Consider the following 23,426-nt stretch of genomic DNA (forward strand, 5'->3'; position numbering starts at 1 on the left):
CCAGGAGGCGGAGGTTGCCGCAAGCCAATATTACACCACTGCACTCCAGCCTGGGTGACAGAGTGAGACTCCATCTCAAAAAAAAAAAAAAAAAAAAGACATACCCAAGACTGGGTAAATTACAAAGAAAAAGAGTTTAATGGACTCACAGTTTCACATGGCTGAGGAGTCCTCACAATCATGGCAGAAGGTGAATGGCACATCTTACATAGTGACAGGCAATAGAGAGAATGAGACCCAAGTGAAAGGGGTTTTCCCTTATAAAACCATCAGATCTTGTGAGACTTATTAACTATCATGAGAACAGTATGAGGGAAACTGTCACCCTGATTCAATTATCTCCCACTAGGTCCCTCCTATAACATGTGGGAATTATGTGAGCTACAATTCAAGATGAGATTTTGGTGGAGACACGGAGCCAAACCATGTCATTCAGCCTCTGGACCTTCTCAAATCTCATGTCCTCACATTTCAAAAACAATCATGCCTTCCCAAGAGTCCCCCAGAGTTTTAAATAATTTTGGCATTAACTTAAAAGTCCACAGTCCAAAGTCTCATCTAAGAAAAGGCAAGTCCCTTCCACCTATCAGCTTGGAAAATCAAAAGCAAGTTGGTTATTTCCTAGATACAATGGGGGTACAGGCATTGCATAAATAACAGCCATTCCAAATGGGAGACATTGGCCAAAACAAAGGAGCCACAAGCCCATGCAAGCCCAAAATCCAGCAGGGCAGTCAAATCTTAAAGCTCCAAAATGATCTCCTTTGACTCCATGTCTCACATCCATGTCATGCTGATGCAAGAGATGGGTTCCCATGATCTTGGGCAGCTTCACTCCTGTGGCTTTGCAGGGTACAGCCTCCCCTCCCTGCTGCTTTCACAGGCTGTCTGCAGCTTTTCCAGGTGCATGGTGCAAATTGTTGGTGGATCTACCATTCTAGGGTCTGGAAAACGATGCCTTCTTCTCAAAGCTCCACTGGGCAGTGCCCCACTGTGGTCTCTGTGCAGGGGACTCAACCCCACATTTCCCTTCTGCACTGCCCTAGCAGAGGTTCTCCATGAGGGCCCTGCCCTGCAGCAAACTTTTGCCTGGACATCCAGGCATTTCCATACATCTAGATGGAGGCTCCCATATCTGAATTCTTGACTTCTGTGCACTCACTGTCTCAATACCAAGTGAAAGCTGCCAAGTTTTGGGGTTTGTATCCTCTGAAGCCATAGCTCAAACTGTACCTTGACCCCTTTTAGCCATGACTAGAGTGACTGGAACACAGGGCACTGAGTCCCTGGGCTGCATACAGCCTTAGGCCAAGATGGCAAAACCATTTTTTCCTCCCAGGTTTCTGGGCCTGTGTGGGAGGGGCTGTCACAAAGGTCTCTGACATTTCCTGGAGACTTTTTCTCCATTGTCTTGGTAATTAACATTTAGCTCTTCACTACTTATGCACATTTCTGCAGCCAGCTTGAATTTCTTCTTAGAAAATGAATTTTTCTTTTCTATCATATTGTCAAGCTGCACATTTTCTGAAATGTTATGCTTTGTTTCCCTTTTAAAACTGAATGCTTTAACAAACACCCAAGTCACCTCTTGAATGCTTTGCTGCTTAGAAATTTCTTCTTTCAGATATCCTAAATCATCTTTCTGAAGTTCAAAGTTCCACAAATCTCTAGGGCAGGGGCAAAATGCCACCAGTCTCTTTGCTAAAACATAACAGAAGTCACCTTTCCTCCAGTTTCCCAACAAGTTCCTTATCTCTATCTGAGACCACCTCAGCCTGGATTTCATTGTCCATATTATTATCAGCATTTTGGTTAAAGCAATTCAACAAGTCTCTAGGAAGTTCCAGAATTTCCCACATTTTCCTATCTTCTTCTGAGCCCTCCAAACTGTTACCCTGTGCCAAAGTTGCTTCCACATTTTCAGGTATCTTTACAACAGCACCCCACTCAACCAGTACCAATTTATTGCATTAGCCCATTTTGACACTGCTGATAAAAATAAAGACATAGCTGAGACTGGTTAAATTATAAAGAAAAAGAGGTTTAATTGACTCACAGTTCTATGTGGCTGGGAAGGCCCCACAATTGTATCAGAAGGAGAAAGGCATGTCTGACGTAGCAGCAGGCAAGAGAAAGAATGAGAACCAAGAAAACGAGATTTCCCTTATAAAACCATCAGATCTCATGAGGCTTATTAACTACCACAAGAACAATATGGGGGAAACTCCTCCCATGATTCAATTATCTCCCACCGGGTCCATCCAACAACATGTGGGAATTATGGGAGCTACAATTCAAAATGAGATTTTGGTGCATACACAGGCAAACCATATCACTCTCTCACCATATGATGTGCATGCTAGATTTCACCTTCTGCCATGAGTGGAGGCTTCCTGGGGCCTCACCAGAAAGAGATGCTAGAGCCATGCTTGTACAGCCTGCAGAACTGTAAGTCAAATCTCTTTTCTTTATGAATTACCCAGCCTCATGTGTTTATAGCAATGCAAAACTGCCCTAACACACTAGTCCAAGATCGAAGTTCCTGCATTTATGTCTGGTGAGGGCTGCTCTGTTTCTAGGGTGGCACCTTGTTGCTATGTCTTCACAATGAGGAAGGTAAAGGGGCCAGAGAGTACTTCCTTTAAGTTTAAGACCTTATATAAGGGTGTTAATCTCATTCATGAGGGCAGACCTCTCATAACTCAAGCACCTTCCAAAGGTCATACTTCTTAATACTGTTGTATTGGGAATTAAGTTTCAAGGTGAATTTTGGAGGGAACACCATTATTCAAACCATATTACTTAATAAATATTAACTCCCCATTCTCCCTCCCTCTAGGTCGTCCCAACTGCCATTCTACTTTCTGCCTGATTTTGACTACTCTGGGTACCTCATGTAAGTAAAATCACATAATGTTTGTTTTTTTGTGCCTGGCTTATTATTTTTAGTATAATGTTCTCAAGGTTCATTAATGTTGTAGTATGTGTCAGAATTTCCTTTCTTTTTAAGGCTGAATAATGTTTAATTGTATGCATATAAAACGTTTTGCTCACACATTCATTTGTCAGTGAACAAGTGGGTTGTTCCCTGATTTTTTATGTTGTGAATAATGCTGCTTTCAACATAGTTGTACAAATATCTCTTCAAGATCATGCTTCAATTCCTTTGGGTAAATATCTAGAAGTGGAATTGCTGGATCACATGGTAAATCTAGTTTTAAATCTTTTAGAAACGATCATACTGTTTTCCAGAGTGACTATACCACTTCACAGTCCCACCAAGAATGTACAAATGATCCAATTTCTCCACATCCTCACCAACACTTGTATGGACTATCCTGGAAAATGCTCCACATGTATGTGGGAAGAATATATATTCTGTTTCTGTTGAGTATAGTGTTCTGTCTATGTCTGTTAGATCTAGTAGGTTTATTGTGTTGTTCACATCTTCTGTTTCCTTTCTTATGTATTGTCTGGTTGTTCTATCCATAATTGAAACTGTGGGACATTGAAGTCCCTGTGTATTATTGCGGAAATGTCTATTTCTCCTCTAAATTCTGTTGATTTTTGCTTCATATGTTTTGATGGTCACTTGTTAGGTGCATAAATGCTTATAGTTGTTATATATTAATATTTTGAAACTTTATTCATATATAATGCTCTTATTTGTCTCTTGTAAACTTTTTAATTTAAAGTCTACTATGTCTGATATTTGCATAGCTACCTCTGCACTGTTTTGGCTACTATTTGCCTGGAATGTCTTTTTCCATCCTTTAACTTTCAACTTATTTGTCTCTGGCTCTAAAGTGAGTCTCTCATAGACAGCATATGGTTAGATTATGATTTTATAGGCTTTTAAAATCCATTTTTTCAATCTCTGTCTTTTGATTGAAGGTTTTAATAGATTTCCATTTAAATTGCTCATAAAGGACTTACCTCTGTTAATTTGTTATTTTCTGTATGCCTTGTAGCTTTTTGTCCCTCATTTCTTGTCTTTGATGTGTTGATGTTTAGCTGATTTTTTTTTTTTTTTGAGACAATTTCACTCTCATTGCCCAGGCTGGAGTGCAATAGCACAATCTCGGCTCACTGCAACCTCTGCCTCCCAGGTTCAAGCAATTCTCCTGCCTCAGCCGCCCAAGTAGCAGAGATTACAGGTGCCTGCCACCACACCTGACTAATTTTTTGTATTTTTAGTAGAGACAGGGTTTCACCATGTTGGCCAGGCTGTCTTGAACTCCTGACTTCAGGTGATCCACCCACCTCAGCCTCCTAAAATGCTGGGATTACAGGCATGCCCCACCCCACTTGGCCTGGTTGGCTGATTTTTTAAAGTGAAACTTTAATTCCCTTCTCATTTTTTGTGTATATTTTATAACCATTTTCTTTGCAATTGCCATGGGGATTACAGTTAACATCCTAAAGTTATAACAGCCTAATTTAAATTTATACCAGCTTAATTTCAATAACATACAAAAATCTGTGCTCCTATACATCTTGATCCCCACTGTATTAGTCCATTGTCACATGGCTATGAAGAAATACCCAAGTCTGGGTAATTAATAAAGAAAAGAGTTTTAACTGACTCACAGTTTCTCATGGCTGGGGAGGCCTGATGAAACTTACAAATGTGGAGGAAGTGACCTCTTCTCAGGGAGGCAGGAGAGAGAATAAGTGCAAGCAGGGGAAATACCAGACACTTATAAAACCATCAGTTCTTGTGAGACTCACACATTATCATGAAAACAGCATGGGGGAAATCACCCCCATGATCCAATTTACCTCCACCTGGTCCCAACTTTGACTCATGGGGATTATTACAATTCAAGGTGAGATTTGGGTGGGGACACAGAGCAAGACCATATTCCCCACCCTTTTCAGTTGTTACAAAATCAATTATATATTTATGCATTTTTTGTTAAAAACATAAACTAATAATTTCATAATGATAAATCTCTTAAATTATGTAAAAAATGCAATGTGGAGTTACAGACCAAAATTACAACAATGCAAACCTTTAGATTCATTATTATTTTTAAAAATTAGTTTCTGAAAATGTATAGAAAACAAAAAGTGAAGTTATTTTGACAGTAATACTAGCTTTTATAATTGCTTGCATATTTACATTCAGTGAGATCTTTGTATTTTCATAATTATCTTAATGAGTGTCTAGTGTACTCATTTAAACAGACAGAAATCACGTTAGTTTTTCTTACAGGGCAGATCTAATGATAACAAACTCTCTCAGCCTTGGTTTATATGGGAATATCTTCATTTCCCACTCTCTTATGAAGGACAGTTTTGCTGGATGTAAAAATTCTTGATTGATAGTTTTTCTTTTGGCACTCTGAATATATTGGCCCACTTCTTCCTTGCCTCCAAAGTTTCCAATGAGAAATTTGCAGATAAACTTATTAAGGATCACTTGTATGTGATGAGTCACTTCTCTCTTGCTGTTTTCAGGATTCTCTCTTTGTATTTGCCTTTTGACTGCGATTATAATGTGTGTTAGTATGGTTCTCTTTATGTTCATCCTAATTAGAGTTCATTGAGCATCTTGAATGTTTATATTTGTGTCCTTAATCAAACTTGTGGTGTTTTCAACCATTTTTAAGTAATCTCTTCACTTTTCTCTCTTCTTCTGAGATTCACACAGTCTACACGTTGGTCCACTTGATGTTGTCCCACAAGTCCCTTAGGCTCTGCTCACTTCTCTTCAATCATATTTCTGTTCCTCAGACTCAATAATTTCAATTGTCTTCAACTTTGTTGATTCTTTCTTCTACCTGCTCAAATCTTCCCAAACATCTTTTATTATAATGTTTAATCAATTTTCATTCTACACCAGTCTATAAGACATTAACCTTTTCTATCATGTTGACTGTTCCTTACACACAAGTCCATGACTGTATGGTTTGAAGCATGTTTTAGGCATGTAAAAACCCTTTCTTTGGAAGACTGGGATCTCCCAGCCCCCCTTCCTTCACCTTTTCTCTAGTACTCAATTTTTTTAAATGACATTCCCATCTTGTGTCTGTTCATCTCTTGCAACCTGTTACAATTTCTACTTTCCAATAATTATTGAAAATAAAAATTCTGCACTGAATCACTTTTTGATATGTTGTGCTACTGCTTATAGCAGCTCTATTTGACAAAGATCTTGAAAGCAAAATAAAACCCGCCTGCTGGGTTGATCTGTATGTAGAAACTGCCTGTAGTGAAAAGCAGATATTTGGGTTTGGAAGGTACTTTATTGTCTCAACCTGACAATTCCACACCTGACTGACTATATATCCCTCCTCCCAAGATTTAAAACCTGAGCCTTGACCTAGGAAGATGCTAGAGAGAATACAATACCATTTTTGTCCACTCTTCTATCTTTATTTAGCCTCCTCATTTTCCCATGCTCTACAGAAATGTAATACAATCTAAATAGCATTCAGTTGAACAATCTGAAAGTTACTGTTATTTATTTTCCCATATGCTAGGCAGTACAAAGGGATGAAAAGCAAACCTCTATCTCTCTGTGGTCCTGAATTATGGTTCTTTGAACAGTGCAGGACTAAAAAGCCCATTTCAAATTAGTCTGCCTGGATAATCCTCTGTGATATCGAAACAGGGCAGGTGACTGACTTCTGCTATCAGTATGAAAAAAGTCAGGTTTTATCTGCTGCCTGATTATTTAGGGTTGAAATTGTTTACTTTTAACCAGGCATTTTTTTCTTAATTGTTAATTTTTAATTTTTATGTATACATAGAAGGTATATTTATTTATGAGGTACATGAGATATTTTGATACTGGCATGACAGGTAATTTTTAAATTACCTATATATTTTTTAAAATTATAAAAGGCTACTTATAATGAGAAATGCTTATATACCGAATAGTTTTTAATAAGAAAGACAGACCATGAAAATTAGTACAATGTGTTTGAATGCAACTTGGCAGTCTTGATCAAAATATTAAATATGCATTGTTTTTAATCCAGTAATTACACTTCAACGAATTGACCCAATGGCAAATACTTGCACAATTGAAAGAAAACAATTTATGTTCAAGGATTTCTATGTAGCTTTATTTACAATAGCAAAGAATTAAAGTTATATTAAATGGACATGTGTGTGTGAATAAATACATATGGCACATATGTATGAGATAGGTCTGTATGAAATAATTTAGAATGTTGTCGATGATGTGTAAACTGGAGAAGAAAGCAAATTGTAGAACTGTATTTATAGTAAAATCTTAGTTTGTAGAACAAATGAAGAATGTGGATATGCTATTTATTTATTTTTTTTTTTACTTTTTTTTTTTTTTAATTATACTTTAGGTTTTAGGGTACATGTGCACAATGTGAAGGTTTGTTACATATGTATCCATGTGCCATGTTTTTTTTGCTGCATCCATTAACTCGTCATTTAGCATTAGGTATATCTCCTAATGCTATCCCTCCCCCCTCCCCCCATCCCACAACAGTACCCGGAGTGTCATGTTCCCCTTCCTGTGTCCATGAGTTCTCATTGTTCAATTCCCACCTATAAGTGAGAACATGCGGTGTTTTGCTTTTTGTCCTTGCGATAGTTTACTGAGAATGATGTTTTCCAGTTTCATCCATGTCCCTACAAAGGACACGAACTCATCAATTTTTATGGCTGCATAGTATTCCATGGTGTATATGTGCCACATTTTCTTAATCCAGTCTATTGTTGTTGGACATTTGGGTTGGTGCCAAGTCTTTGCTGTTGTGAATAGTGCTGCAATAAACATATGTGTGCATTTGTCTTTATAGCAGCATGATTTATGGTCCTTTGGGTATATACCCAGTAATGGGATGGCTGGGTCAAATGGTATTTCTAGTTCTAGATCCCTGAGGAATCGCCACACTGACTTCCACAATGGTTGAACTAGTTTACAGTCCCACCGACAGTGTAAAAGTGTTCCTATTTCTCCACAACCTCTCCAGCACCTGTTGTTTCCTGCTTTTTTAATGATGGCCATTCTAACTGGTGTGAGATGGTATCTCACTGTGGTTTTGATTTGCATTTCTCTGATGGCCAGTGATGATGAGCATTTCTTCATGTGTTTTTTGGCTGCATAAATGTCTTATTTTGAGAAGTGTCTGTTCATGTCCTTTGCCCACATTTTGATGGGGTTGTTTGCTTTTTTCTTGTAAATTTCTTTGAGTTCATTGTAGATTCTGGATATTAGCCCTTTGTCAGATGAGTAGGTTGCAAAAATTCTCTCCCATTCTGTAGGTTGCCTGTTCACTCTGATGGTAGTTTCTTTTGCTGTGAAAAAGCTCTTTAGTTTAATGAGATCTCATTTGTCAATTTTGGCTTTTGTTGCCATTGCTTTTGGTGTTTTAGACATGAAGTCCTTTCCCATGCCTATGTCCTGAATGGTATTGCCTAGGTTTTCTTGTAGGATTTTAATGGTATTAGGTCTAACATGTAAGTCTTTAATCCATCTTTAATTAATTTTTGTATAAGGTGTAAGGAAGGGATCCAGTTTCAGCTTTCTACATATGGCTAGCCAGTTTTCCCAGCACCATTTATTAAATAGGGAATCCTTTCCCCATTTCTTGTTTTTGTCAGGTTTGTCAAAGATCAGATAGTTGTAGATATGCGGCATCATTTCTGAGGGCTCTGTTCTGTTCCATTGATCTATGTCTCTGTTGTGGTACCAGTACCATGCTGTTTTGGTTACTGTAGCCTTGTAGTATAGTTTGAAGTCAGGCAGCGTGATGCCTCCAGCTTTGTTCTTTTGGCTTAGGATTGACTTGGCGATGCGGGCTCTTTTTTGGTTCCATATGAACTTTAAAGTACTTTTTTCCAATTCTGTGAAGAAAGTCATTGGTAGCTTGATGGGTGTGGCATTGAATCTATAAATTACCTTGGGCAGTATGGCCATTTTCACGATATTGATTCTTCCAACCCATGAGCATGGAATGTTCTTCCATTTGTTTGTATCCTCTTTTATTTCATTGAGCAGTGGTTTGTAGTTCTCCTTGAAGAGGTCCTTCACATCCCTTGTAAGTTGGATTCCTAGGTATTTTATTCTCTTTGAAGCAATTGTGAATGGGATTTCACTCATGATTTGGCTCTCTGTTTGTCTATGATTGGTGTACAAGAATGCTTGTGATTTTTGTACATTGATTTTGTATCCTGAGACTTTGCTGAAGTTGCTAATCAGCTTAAGGAGATTTTGGGCTGAGACAATGGGGTTTTCTAGATATACAATCATGTCATCTGCAAACAGGGGGAATTTGATTTCCTCTTTTCCTAATTGAATACCCTCTATTTCCTTCTCCTGCCTGATTGCTCTGGCCAGAACTTCCAGCACTATGTTGAATAGGAGCCCTGAGAGAGGGCATCCCTGTCTTGTGCCAGTTTTCAGAGGGAATGCTTCCAGTTTTTGCCCATTCAGTATGATATTGGCTGTGGGTTTCTCGTAGATAGCCCTTATTATTTTGAGATACGTCCCATCAATACCTAATTTAGTGAGAGTTTTTAGCATGAAGGGTTGTTGAATTTTGTCAAATGCCTTTTCTGCATCGATTGAGATAATCATGTGGTTTTTGTCTTTGGTTCTGTTTATATGCTGGATTACATTTATTGATTTGTGTATGTTGAACCAGCCTTGCATCCCAGGGATGAAGCCCACTTGATTATGGTCGATAAGCTTTTTGATATGCTGCTGGATTTGGTTTCCCAGTATTTTATTGAGGATTTTTGCATCAATGTTCATCAAGGATATTGGTCTGAAATTCTCTTTTTTGGTTATATCTCTGCCAGGCTTTGGTATCAGGACGATGCTGGCTTCATAAAATCTGTTAGGGAGGATTCCCTCTTTTTCTATCGATTGGAATAGTTTCAGAAGGAATGGTACCAGTTCCTCCTTGTACCTCTGGTAGAATTCAGCTGTGAATCCATCAGGTCCTGGACTCTTTTTGGTTGATAAGCTGTTGATTATTGCCACAATTTCAGAATCTGTTATTGGTCTATTCAGAGATTCAACTTCTTCCTGATTTAGTCTTGGGAGGGTGTATTTGTCGAGGAATTTATCCATTTCTTCTAGATTTTCTAGTTTATTTGCATAGAGGTGTTTGTAGTATTCTCTGATGGTAGATTGTATTTCTGTGGGATTGGTGGTGATATCCCCTTTTTCATTTTTTATTGCATCTATTTGATTCTTCTCTCTTTTCTTCTTTATTAGTCTTGCTAGCGGTCTATCAATTTTGTTGATCTTTTCAAAAAACCAGCTCCTGGATTCATTAATTTTTTGAAGCGTTTTTTGTGTCGCTATTTCCTTCAGTTCTGCTCTGATTTTAGTTATTTCTAGCCTTCTGCTAGCTTTTGAATGTGTTTGCTCTTGCTTTTCTAGTTCTTTTAATTGTGATGTTAGGGTGTCAATTTTGGGTCTTTCCTGCTTTCTCTTGTGGGCATTGAGTGCTATAAATTTCCCTCTACACACTGCTTTGAATGTGTCCCAGAGATTCTGGTATGTTGTGTCTTTGTTCTCGTTGGTTTCAAAGAACATCTTTATTTCTGCCTTCATTTCATTATGTACCGAATAGTCATTCAGGAGCAGGTTGTTCAATTTCCATGTAGTTGAGCAGTTTTGAGTGAGTTTCTTAGTCCTGAGTTCGTGTTTGATTGCACTGTGGTCTGAGAGACAGTTTGTTATAATTTCTGTTCTTTTACATTTGCTGAGGAGAGCTTTACTTCCAACTATGTGGTCAATTTTGGAATAGGTGTGGTGTGGTGCTGAAAAAAATGTATATTCTGTTGATTTGAGGTGGAGAGTTCTGTAGATGTCTATTAGGTCCACTTTATGTAGAGCTGAGTTCAATTCCTGGATATCCTTGTTAACTTTCTGTCTCGTTGATCTGTCTAATGTTGACAGTGGGGTGTTGAAATATCCCGTTATTATTGTGTGGGAGTTTAAGTCCCTTTGTAGGTCACTCAGGACTTGCTTTATGAATCTGGGTGCTCCTGTGTTGGGTGCATATATATTTAGGATAGTTAGCTCTTCTTGTTGAATTGATCCCTTTACCATTATGTAATGGCCTTCTTTGTCTCTTTTGATTTTTGTTGGTTTAAAGTCTATTTTATCAGAGACTAGGATTGCAACCCATGCCTTTTTTTGTTTTCCATTTGCTTGATAGATCTTCCTCCATCCCTTTATTCTGAGTCTATGTGTGTCTCTGCACGTGAGATGGGTTTCCTGAATACAGCACACTGATGGGTCCTGACTCCTTATCCAGTTTGCCAGTGTGTGTCTTTTAATTGGAGCATTTAGCCCACTTACATTTAACGTTAATATTGTTATATGTGAATCTGATCCTGTCATTATGATGTTAGCTGGCTATTTTGCTCGTTAGTTGATGCAGTTTCTTCCTAGCCTCAATGGTCTTTACTATTTGGCGTGTTTTTGCAGTGGCTGGTACCGGTTGTTCCTTTCCATGTTTAGTGCTTCCTTCAGGAGCTCTTTTAGGGCAGGCCTGGTGGTGACAAAATCACTCAGCATTTGCTTGTCTGTAAAGTATTTTATTTCTCCTTCACTTATGAAGCTTAGTTTGGCTAGATATGAAATTCTGGGTTGAAATTTCTTTTCTTTATGAATGTTGAATATCGGCCCCCACTCTCTTCTGGCTTGTAGAGTTTCTGCCGAGAGATCAGCTGTTATTCTGATGGGCTTCCCTTTGTGGGTAACCTGACCTTTCCCCCTCTGGCTGCCCTTAACATTTTTTCCTTCATTTCAACTTTGGTGAATCTGACAATTATGTGTCTTGGAGTTTCTCTTCTCGAGGAGTATCTTTGTGGCGTTCTCTGTATTTCTTGAATCTGAATGTTGGCCTGCCTTGCTAGATTGGGGAAGTTCTCCTGGATAATATCTTGCAGAGTGTTTTCCAACTTGGTTCCATTCTCCCCGTCATTTTCAGGTACACCAGTCAGACATAGGTTTGGTCTTTTCACATAGTCCCAAGTTTCTTGGAGGCTTTGTTCATTTCTTTTTATTCTTTTTTCTCTAAACTTCCCTTCTCACTTCATTTCATTCATTTCATCTTCCATCAGTGATACCCTTTCTTCCAGTTGATCGCATCTGCTACTGAGGCTTCTGCAATCTTTGCGTAGTTCTCGAAATTTGGCTTTCAGCTCCATCAGCTCCTTTAAGCACTTCTCTCCATTGGTTATTCTAGTTATCCATTCTTCTAATTTTTTTTCAAAGTTTTTAACTTCTTTGCTATTGTTTTGAATTTCCTCTCGTAGCTCGGAGTAGTTTGATCGTCTGAAGCCTTCTTCTCTCAACTCGTCAAAATCATCCTCCATCCAGCTTTGTTCCATTGCTGGTGAGGAACTGCATTCCTTTGGAGGAGGAGAGGTGCTCTGCTTTTTAGAGTTTGCAGTTTTTCTGCTCTGTTTTTTCCCCATCTTTGTGGTTTTATCTACTTTTTGTCTTTGATGATGGTGATGTACAGATGGGTTTTTGGTGTGGATGTCCTTTCTGTTTGTTAGTTTTCCTTCTACCAGACAGGACCCTCAGCTGCAGGTCTGTTGGAGTTTCCTAGAGGTCCACTCCAGACCCTGTTTGGCTGGGTGTCAGCAGCAGTGGCTGCAGAACAGCGGATTTTCGTGAGACCGCAAATTCAGCTGTCTGATAGTTCCTCTGGAAGTTTTGTCTCAGAGGAGTACCTGGCCAAATGAGGTGTCAGTCTGTCCCTACTTGGGGGGTGCCTCCCATTTAGGCTGCTCAGGGGTGAGGGACTCACTTTAGGAGGCAGTCTGTCCATTCTCAGATCTCCAGCTGCGTGCTGGGAGAACCACTACTCTCTTCAAAGCTGTCAGTCAGACAGGGACATTTAAGTCTGTGGAGGTTCCTGCTGAGTTTTTGTTTGTCTGTGCCCTGCCCCCAGAGGTGGAGCCTACAGAGGCAGGCAGGCCTCCTTGGGCTGTGGTGGGCTCCACACAGTTCGAGCTTCCTGGCTGCTTTGTTTACCTAAGCAAGCCTGGGCAATGGCGGGCGCCCCTCCCCCAGCCTTGCTGCCGCCTTGCAGCTTGATCTCAGACTGCTGTGCTAGCAATCAGCGAGACTCCGTGGCCATAGGACCCTCTCAGCCAGGTGCGGGACACAATCTCCTAGTGTGCCATTTTCCAGGCCGGTTGGAAAAGTGCAGTATTAGGATGGGACTGACCCGATATTCCAGGTTCCCTCTGTTACTCCTTTCTTTGACTAGGAAAGGGAACTCCCTGACCCCTTGCGCTTCCTGAGTGAGGCAATGCCTCACCCTGCTTTGGCCCTCCGCACAGTGCGCTTCACGGACTGTCCTGCACCCACTGTTTGGCACTCCCTAGTGAGATGAAACCGGTACCTGCAGCAGAAATGCAGAAATCACCGGTCTTCTGTGTCACTCGGGCTGGGAACTGGAGGATATTGTATTTATATATAGGGATGTTTGTGTGTGTCTGTGTGTGTGTGTGAGACAGGGAGAGAGGGAGAAAAGAAAGGGACACTCTCAAAAAAGATACAGTAAAATTATTGGTTCTAGCTAACTGTAGAAAGTTAATTTTCAACTTTTAAAAATTAACATCCCCTACTATTGTAATTAAATATGTATTTTTAAAAAAGAATGGAATAATGATAGCATTTTATTTTGAGAATGTGGAAAATATTTATGTTACAATCCAATAATAAGGCAATTATTGTAAATGAATAGTAAATTTAACTCTAAGCCTTATGGAAGCCAAGATAAAAAGAGAAAGATTATATATTATATGATTTTATTGACAAAAGAAAATACACAAATATCAGGAAGACTAGACTTTCTCCTAATACTAAACTTTGGAAGAATTTTATCACAAAGGTCTGTATATATAAAACACTGAATAACATATTGAACAAAGTTTTCAGTAGTAGTCTTAAAAAGTTATAGAAAAAATGTGTTTAATCCCTATTACATCAATCCTGCTGCTAATTATATTTTCCAGAGATGGCTGCCACATGCTCTTCTCACATTATGTTGATGTATCTCCATCAAGAGGAAGGGCCTATGTTCCCTTTCCTTGAAAATGGGAAGATCTTTGTATTAGGTTGGTGCAAACGTAATTGTGGTTTTTGCAATTAAAAGTAATGGCAAAGCCCCAATTACTTTTGTACCAACCTAATAATTGCCTTGACCTACAGAATGTGGTAGAGGTGATATTGAGTGACTTCAGAAGCTAGATCATAAAAGGCAACATAGCGTCTACCTGATACACTCTTATATCACTTATTCTGGGGGAAGCCAGTCATCATGTTCTAAGGACGCTTAGGCAGCCCATCAAGGGACCCATGAGTCTCTGAGGTTCATGACTAAGAGACTGCACTAACTTGAAACCCATGTTACTGACTTTAGTAGAAGTGGATGTTCTAATCCCAGTTAAGCCTTTGGATGACTACCCCCGCAGACAAATACCTCTGCAATTGCATGTGGAAACTGTCCAGGGGAGGTCTTTCTGAGTTCCTTACCTACAGAATCTGTGGGGAATAATAAGTGACTATTGTTCTTTTAAGCCATTAAGTGTTGAGATTATTTTTTATTCAGCCACAGCAATACTAACTCAATCAAAAATAAAAAGTGCAGCAGCTTAGTAGAGACATTTTCGAGGTAGCTAAACTACTATTATTTGGTCGAAATATTGTATTCAGGTACCTCAACTTAATGCAAGGAGAAAATTCACAGAACTTGGAGTCAAATCATTTTAACATTTATCTTAACACAGTTAGCCAGGAATGAAATAGAAATTTTAAGACTGAACTTTCTGTAGAATATCTGAAGTATAGATGTTCTGGGATGTTGGCTGAGAAAAGAGACCCAAATGTTTTAGATACATCAGAATTGGTTAGAGCAGAGTTGATATGCAGTGAAAAGTAAAGAAACTGAGTTTGTCATAAAGGCTTCTTTGCATTTCCTTTACTTAGCCAATGAGTATATAATAAATATAAAAAGTCTAAATAGGATCTATAGTAAAGCTCTACAATGAAAAGCCCAACTCTATTTTTGATATCTGGCCACTGATAATTTTAAGCTCCGTATCTCCTTTCCCCTTTTGCACTACATCCATGTAAGCCAAAAAGAAAGCCAGTGTGCTCCCTCCCTTAGTGCTGGTAGGAAGTTCAAATCATGTAAGCCCCAGATTGCACCCCTACCCACAAAGAAAACCAAGACCACTATTTCCCACTGTCTTTCTGGCTGCTCAAGCTTTCAGACCAGCTTGAGTGTCTGCCCTGCTCTCCTCAGAAAGTGTCCATGTATGAGTAATGAATCTCTTAACACCCACTTAATATATTTGTGCCATCATTTGTCTTGACAGTGGACCCAAATTTGGGTGGGAGATCCATCCCACTTCTGTGGGGTGACTGTGAAACACAGGCTCCAACTAGAAGGGCTTGTCCCTCTCATTCCTTTCTGCTTGTCCATTTGTGTGATCTGATGGCGTGCCTTGATCACACTATCACCACACCCATCTACAGATTATATGTGGGCATGTACCCCTCAGTAACATCTGTATTGGTTAAAACCATGTGAATAGTAGTAATCTTTCCAGTCTTAGGACATGGCTGACATCATAATTATTTGGAAAATATCAAAATATTGTTGTTGTAAAAAATGCACCTATTTGAAATGCTTGTTATTTTTGGCTTCAACCTGCTCATGCGGTCACCAGCATTCTTTATCTTCATTCTTCATCCCTCTCCTCCCCTTTTATGAGCCTCCACCTCTGCCAAAAGGTTATAATATAGTAATAATGCTCAATACAAATTTTAAAAACTCATTATTGTATTTTAGAAAGGACTTTATTATTCCTGTCTTGCAGATGAAGAAACTGTGTCCAAGATATTACACAGCTGTGTAAATTCATTGTTCTATCCACTGTTTAATGCTACATCCATTGTTTGGTCCCTTAGGGTCTTTCCCATGCAGGGATCAGTCTGAAACATCCAGCCAACATGAACATGTTACCCTTCATGCCCACACATTTGCATATTTAACAGGGATACTGGATACCTTTATGTAAACAAAATTATTACCAGTAAGATTTCTAGATCACCTGCATGGTAATGTAATTTGCAGGTATAATATGGTGGAGGAAATCTCCTTAGCTTGTTTCCCCAGCATTTAAAATTAATTTTTGACATTGTAAGGAAAGCTAAATATGACCGTCTTATATTCCTCCAACACTTTGGTGGCAGGGTGTACTGTTAACAGCAAAGGGAAGCACAGATAAAGCCATTATAACATAACCTTAGAGAAGAGCAGTGCTAAAAGAGACCTTAGCCATCATTCAGCCAAGACCTTACTTAGGGTCAAGGAAACTGAGGCCAGGGCTAGGAATGAGGGAGGTCGTGGGTGGAGAACCTGCCCAATTCTCATGGTTAGCTGGCAGGAGACTGAGACTAGGGCCTGGGTCTCCCTGTTCATGCCTTATCAGAATACTCTCAACCAATACATTTGTACCGAAGTCCAGAATAAATTTCTATCCTATAAAGTGCTTGCATAAGTAGAATTTGAAAATTATATGAATCTTAGTGAAAACCAGCCTCTACCAAGAAGAGCTGACCTAACATTACTCTGGTACATGGGTACATTAATCTAAAAAGGTAAATTCCATAGCAGAGTGAAAAGGATTTGCAAATGAGAATTCAAATACGATTCATTGTCTAAGCAAGAATATTGTGCTCAAAAAAGTCTTGTCTGTGGGCAGATGCATATTTCAGTTAGTCAATCAGCAAGTGATCATCCAGCCAGTATGTGCCCAGCACACTGCAGACTTACAAAGGATGCCAAGAAATGGTTGTGCCCAGAAAGAGCTCTTAATGTGGTTAGGAGGCACAACTACCACCCACAAAATCATTAGGAACAATTCAATACAACACAATGGTATTGACTCAAACTTCAACTACTGAAATCTGAACGTTCAGTCTTCCCCTAGCCCCATTAGAAAAATCACAGTGTGAGCTGGATTTGAACAATGTGCAAAATAGGGAAATGTCAGCAATGTCTTGCACAGGTAGGATGGCGTGTGTGGGAACAATTCTTTACACAGCAGGATAAGAGTGCTGATCTTGGCATCTCAGAACTGGCTCTTTGCCAGCTCAGACTTGCATATGGTAGCCATCCTGTCTTCCTTGAGCTTCTGGCCCCCCGACAGCTGAGACCCAAGCTCTCTTGGTGCATTCAGGGTCAACCTCCTAAAAGATTTGAACTTCTTCTTCTTACACTGTGCATCTGACATGTTCCTCTGGAGTCCAAACCCTTTTACTTCTTCTCCCCACTGCATCTGTGTCTTGCTTTTCTTCTATCAGAGTCTTAGCACTATTTCTCTGGTAATGATGGTGTCCTTTCCAGCAGATGCTGTTTACGTTGACCCATTGAACTGGGTCCTTTCTCCACTTGGAGTAGCACTGATCTGGTCAAGCCTCAACAGTGTCACTAAAATTTTTACCCATGGGGCTGGAATTTCCTTACAAAAGGCATCTGAAATATTCATTAATTCCTGCATGTATTCATTTATCAAGCATTTACTAAAGAACTACTAAACTGGACACTGTGCTAGGTGTCAGGCCTATAAAACATTGAAACCAGGTTTCTGCCTCAAGGAGTTGATTCTCGGTCTAATGGGGGAGACAGATAAGAATATAAGAAATTATAAGTCCTGAGTGAGAGCTTTGAGAGATGTAATCATGGGATGTTTTGAAACACAGCTGTGGAAGGTGGGCCCAGGCTGGGAGCAGTATGCATGTGGGACGGCATGAGTGTGCATGTCTGGAGGTGGGAGTGGAATGGGAATGCTTCTGAGAAGTGCTGACCCAACAAATAATACCTGTTAAAACTGTTGGGTGGCTATGAAGGTCACTGTCTTTTCACAAGGCCCTGGAAAGCCCACACACATCTTTTTATTTGGAGATGAGTCATTGCACTTTTTGTCATCTCAATTGAATCGTTTGTGAGTAGGTGCAGGGTTAACAGACATGCCCCTTTTAAATGCTAGCAAAAGGAATATATTTATGAAAACTGCCTAAAATTTTACTTAAAGTATGTAAGAAACCACCAAGGAATGCTAATTCCTACTCAGGCCAGCACCTGCGGGGAAGGAAAAAAGGATCTGAAGAGATTCAAATGTGATGAATGGGTGTACTTTTCTTCTGAAAAGGTAATTAATGCACATGGCACAACATTCAAAACTTACAAAAGGTTGCATGGTATAAAGGCAGCCTAATTCCCTTTCTGATCCCACATATTCTAGCACTGTTCTCAGAAGCAAGCCCTGTTACCAGTTTCTAATCATTTAGAAGTGAATATATGTATATATTTATTCATGTTTTCTCACATATAATTGTAGCATGCCATTCTGCACCTTGTTTTTTTTCTTTGTTAGTTCATCAAATATTTATTGAAAGTCTAATATGTGCTATACATTGTTCTATGTGTTAGGGATACAGAAGCAAGCAAGACAAAAATCCCTGCCCTCAGAAAGATTTTCAGAAAATCTTTCCGTATCACCACATTTGCTTATGCTTTCTTCTTTGTAATAGGTCCATAATTTATCATTGTTTGATGTATTATAATTTATTTAATCGGCCCTCTATTAATGCACACTTCGATTGTTTCTAATTTTTATCACAAAATATTGATATCCAGTAAATACTTTTATATAGAGAGTGACTGGAAGAGTGTTTTAAATAGAGTAGACAGTTGTTTGTTGAATGAAGGAGTAAATTCTTTCACACATTTGAGAGTGTATTTTGGGTTACATAACTAGGAATCAAATTGATTAATCAAAAGATATGTACATTTTTAATTTGAAAAGATACTTCCATATTTTCTGAACTTGTGTTTGAAGCAATTTATACACTCACTAACAATGTATGAGAGTAGAATCCTATTTCTCATTCCCACCATGTTGATCTGATGTGCTAACATGCTATGCCATTTAATTTTAACTTGTAATAATCTGATCATGAGTAAAATCAAATGTCTTTCCATATGGTTAGGAGTCATTTGCTTTTTCTCTGTGACCTATCTGTTCACACCCTCTACTCTTCTGTTGCATCAATGGTCTTTTATTTATTGGTTGTAGAGCTCTCTATATGCGTACATCAAGGAAAATATCTCTTTGCTGTGATATCAATTGCAAATATTTTTCCCAGCTTGTTAGTTCTCTTTTAACTCTGCCTATGGATTTTTGCCATGCATTTTCCTTACTGTTATGTAATTGAATTTATCAATCTTTTATTTTATGGCTTTTACATTTTGTGTTGTACTTGGAAAGATCTTTTTCTCTGAGATTATTTTTTAAATTCTCCTGATTTCTTTTTGTACATTTTTAGTTTCACTTTTTACATTTAAATGTTTGATTCATATTAAATTCAATTTGAATAATGTAAGATATTGATCTCACTTTACATTTTTTTCAGATGGTTATCCCATTTCCCAGTAACATTTTTTTAATTATCTAAATTCTCTTTACTAACTTGAAATGTCACTATTGTCATTTTATCCCATATCTTCTTAACCAAACATTGTATATATTTTTCACCTATTTTAAAAATTTTTCAGATTATTGCACTAATCTGTGATTAAGTTGAGGTTTAGTCTGGCTTCATGTAAAAGAAAACCAAAATAATAGTTGATTAAACAAGATGGTTTTATTTCTCTTTCATGTAACGTAAAGGCTGGTGCCAGCAGGCAGCACCATTGCATGGTCCAACAATATCATTAATATATCAAGCTCTCTCCATCACTGTTCTGACAACCTTATTACTGGCTTTCAGCCTTCAGCCTCAGGTGTTTCACAGTGGTAATATAACTGCTGTAGCTCCAGCAATCATGTGAAAGTTTGCTGCAGAAAGAGATAGAAAGAGAAAACTTGCAAAATGGCTAATACAGCTGACTCAGTTTCCTGCCAATTTTTGCCTTTTTATTTTTATTTCTTTCTTATCCATATGCACCTACTTTTTTTCCCTTTATTTCTTCTTTTTTCTCTCCTTCCCCAAAGTAATTTTCACTTCAGTGATAGTTCAGTACTGTTGCTAAGATGTGATCCTCGGAGTCTCCACTGAATGACCTGGTAACCACCAATGACTTCTACTCTTCCTAGTTGGGACTCAAAATCTCCATGCTTTATGCATCCTCTTATTGCTCATCTCACAACTACCTGGTAGCTTTTTTGGCTAGCTTTGTGAAATTTCACTTTCTGCATGCATGGCTTAATATTATTTAAGGACTCAAGATGGTCCTTACACAAATATTTGAAGCTCATTTTCTGTGTAGCTTTTTCACCTTCCTTGGAACTTCTTGTCACTTTTGGCCAATTGCACTCCAATCTTTGTCTCTTTAATTCAGAGTCCCCAAGACTGGTTTCCTTTGCCTTCACATGTCTGGAAACTACCTCCAGAAACAAATCTAGGGTGACTGCAATAATCATTTAATCTGTGTCCTTTTCTCAGAGATCAGTCTGGTGCTGCATATTTTACCATAACTGAAAGCAGTTGCTTTAGATATTTTTTCCAGTTTTCTAGCTGTTTATGGCAAGAAGTCAAGTTCAGTTTTTTGCCATCATGGCTGGCATTGGGAGTTCTCAGGTTTCTTCTAAGAAGCTTTTCAAAAGGTCCACTGTGGCAGGCAGAATCTTGCTATCCCAAAATGTTCTATTCCCTGGAATCTATGAATTTGTTACCTTCTATGGCAAAAGGGACTTGGAAAGTATGGTCAAGTTAAGATTCTTAAGATAGGAAGATTATCCTGAATTATCTGGTGGGCCCAATGTAATCAAAAGGATCCACATAGGGCAGTGGAAAAGTCAAGATTAGAAAGGCATTTGTGGTGACAGCAGCGAAGGTTGGAGTGATTTGCTTTGAAGATGAAAGAGAGAGGCCATGAGGCAAGGAATACAGGCAGCTTCTAGAAATTGGAAGGCAAGGGATTGGATTCTCTCTTGGAGCCTCCAGGAGGACTACAACACCATTGACAACTTGATTTAGCCCCATAAGACGTATTTTGAACTTCTGACCTCAAAAACTGTAAGGTAATAAATTTGTGTTGCTTCAAGACACTCAGCTTGTGGTAACTTGTTACAAGAGTAATAGGAAAATAATACACTCAGCCAATAACTTCTAGTTAATCTACAGTGACCCAAATTTAGTCACATGCCCACCCACTGTCTGCAACAAAATGCCAGAAAATGTATTTTTAAACTATGGGTACATTGACACTTCCAGCAAAATTATTAGTAAAAACGAACAGCCTGTACCATAATGATTTTTGTTTTAGTTCTTCACTATTTTAATTATTTCAGCTATTGCAAAGTATTCTCATATCTAGTATGTCTACTTCCTTTTCTTTCATTTTTCATAGTTATTCTGACTATTCCTGCTTGCTTATTCTGCCATATGTATTTTACAGTCAGCTTGTCTAATGGACAATATCCTGTTGGTATTACATTAAATTTATAGATGAACTTATATAGTATTGACATCTTTATGATGCTGAGTTTTTCTACCTAAGTACATGGTGTGGCTCTCTATTTGCTTAGTCTTTATTTATTTTCCTATGTAAATTTTTGATTTTTTGTTAGATAGAGGCTAATGATATTTGTTGTAGAATGGACAAGAGTGATTTTTAAGGGTTAAAATAAAGAAGGAGTATGACAATAGTATTACATCCAGTTTCTTCACATGTGAGTCCACTTGTGGAAAAAATATCACTGGGAACAGAATTACAATTTTGTTCACTATTCCTCACTATTTGAGAACACAATATATGTTTCTGTGGATAATAGCACCTGAAATCTCTTAAGAAGTCTTTGATTATATTGTCAAACACATAAAAAACTCTTGACATTGAAATAACTGCATATGAAAACTTTATTAAAACTGAGGTTCAAAACAGCTCCATAAAATTCTGAGAAGTGAGGTTAGAACAAACTGAATTAAACTGAAATAAAGGAAAACACTGATTTGTGAAACAGCAGGGAGTTTTAAATAACTCATGATGTTAGGAAGGAAAGCCAAGGAGAAAACTGTAAATGTTTCCAGGTCTCAGTGATCTATGAGACCCACAGCTCAGAAACCACATTAATTTTTATGCTGCCATATTAAATTGCCAGTCTATTAGCATGATTCTAGCACTTTAGTATCTGATTTTACTGAAAAATTCTGTATAGACATTCAGAAGTATTACTTCCTAGCCATCATACATAACCAACCATAAATTCGTTTAAATAAAATAGAGGTTGTACCGACTTGTCCACTCTTAGTTGAATTCAGAAAAAAAAAAAAAAAAATGTTGATTAGGACTATTAAGCAAGTGTTTCACCTCTTCAGGTACTCTGTTATTTCTTGGGATAATTGAGTATATAGAATTGCAGGCCGTCACCCAGATGCAAGCATAAACAAGAAAAATAAATTAGGGAGAACCTTCAAAATAATTACCAGTTTTTGAAAAAAAGTAGTCTTATAAATTGAGTGCTTTTATCACCATCAACAAATGAGAGAGTCAGAATGGGTTGTGATAAGGAAGGATGCTTAGACTAATCAGAATACCAACTTTAGTTGCTTGAATCGAAAGAGCTACATAATCATTAAGAGTTTTCCAGTTTAGCTCAAAACGGAAGTAGCACATTTTCAAAATGAAACAAGAAAATATGTGGGGTCTTAGGGGAAGGGCAGTATCTGAATGAATATTCAGGTAAACAAAACTTTGTAATTCCATGAAGGAATGGAAAAGTAAGGGAAAGAAGTCCCTGGTTTATAGGTACTGTTAAAATCCTAGACTTGACTGCCTACCATAAGCTAGAAGCTACAGACACTAGACTGAAAAAAAATGCAGAACATCATAGACTCAGTTTTGGAAAGTGTGTTAAATGTCATCTTCAGTGATCCATCTCCCTTTCCATGCTTAATTTATTTCTGTAGAAGCCTCACAAAGTTATCACCAAATCATATCCTGTTATGGAGTATGCATTTCTTCCCAAGGCAATCTACTCCATCTTTGGTGAGCTCTGGCTACTATATTCTACTGTATATTGATGCAAAATCTGCTTTGCTGTGGCATCTACCCATTACTTGTGGTTCTGTTCCTTAAGGAAGAATGAACAAGCTTAATCTTGGTTTTATGTAATCATTCTTCAGTTCTCTAAAACTAGCTATCATGTTTCCACAATGTCTTCTGTTCAGCTATCTAAATAGCTCTAGTTACTTCAACTGCGCATTGCAGAACAAGAGGTAAAATCATCATCCCTGTCTCTATGAATGTGCTTGAGTTTCCTATGTCACTCTAGGAAATTAACTCAATAATCCAGGTATGAACCATTAATTGCTGAACAGAGCACATTTCCCTTGTTCTAAATCCTTAACAACAATTGTCTTGTGAGCCAGTGGAATT

The sequence above is a fragment of the Symphalangus syndactylus genome, chromosome 2 (genome assembly GCF_028878055.3).
Source record: "Symphalangus syndactylus isolate Jambi chromosome 2, NHGRI_mSymSyn1-v2.1_pri, whole genome shotgun sequence".
NCBI lineage: Eukaryota > Metazoa > Chordata > Mammalia > Primates > Hylobatidae > Symphalangus > Symphalangus syndactylus.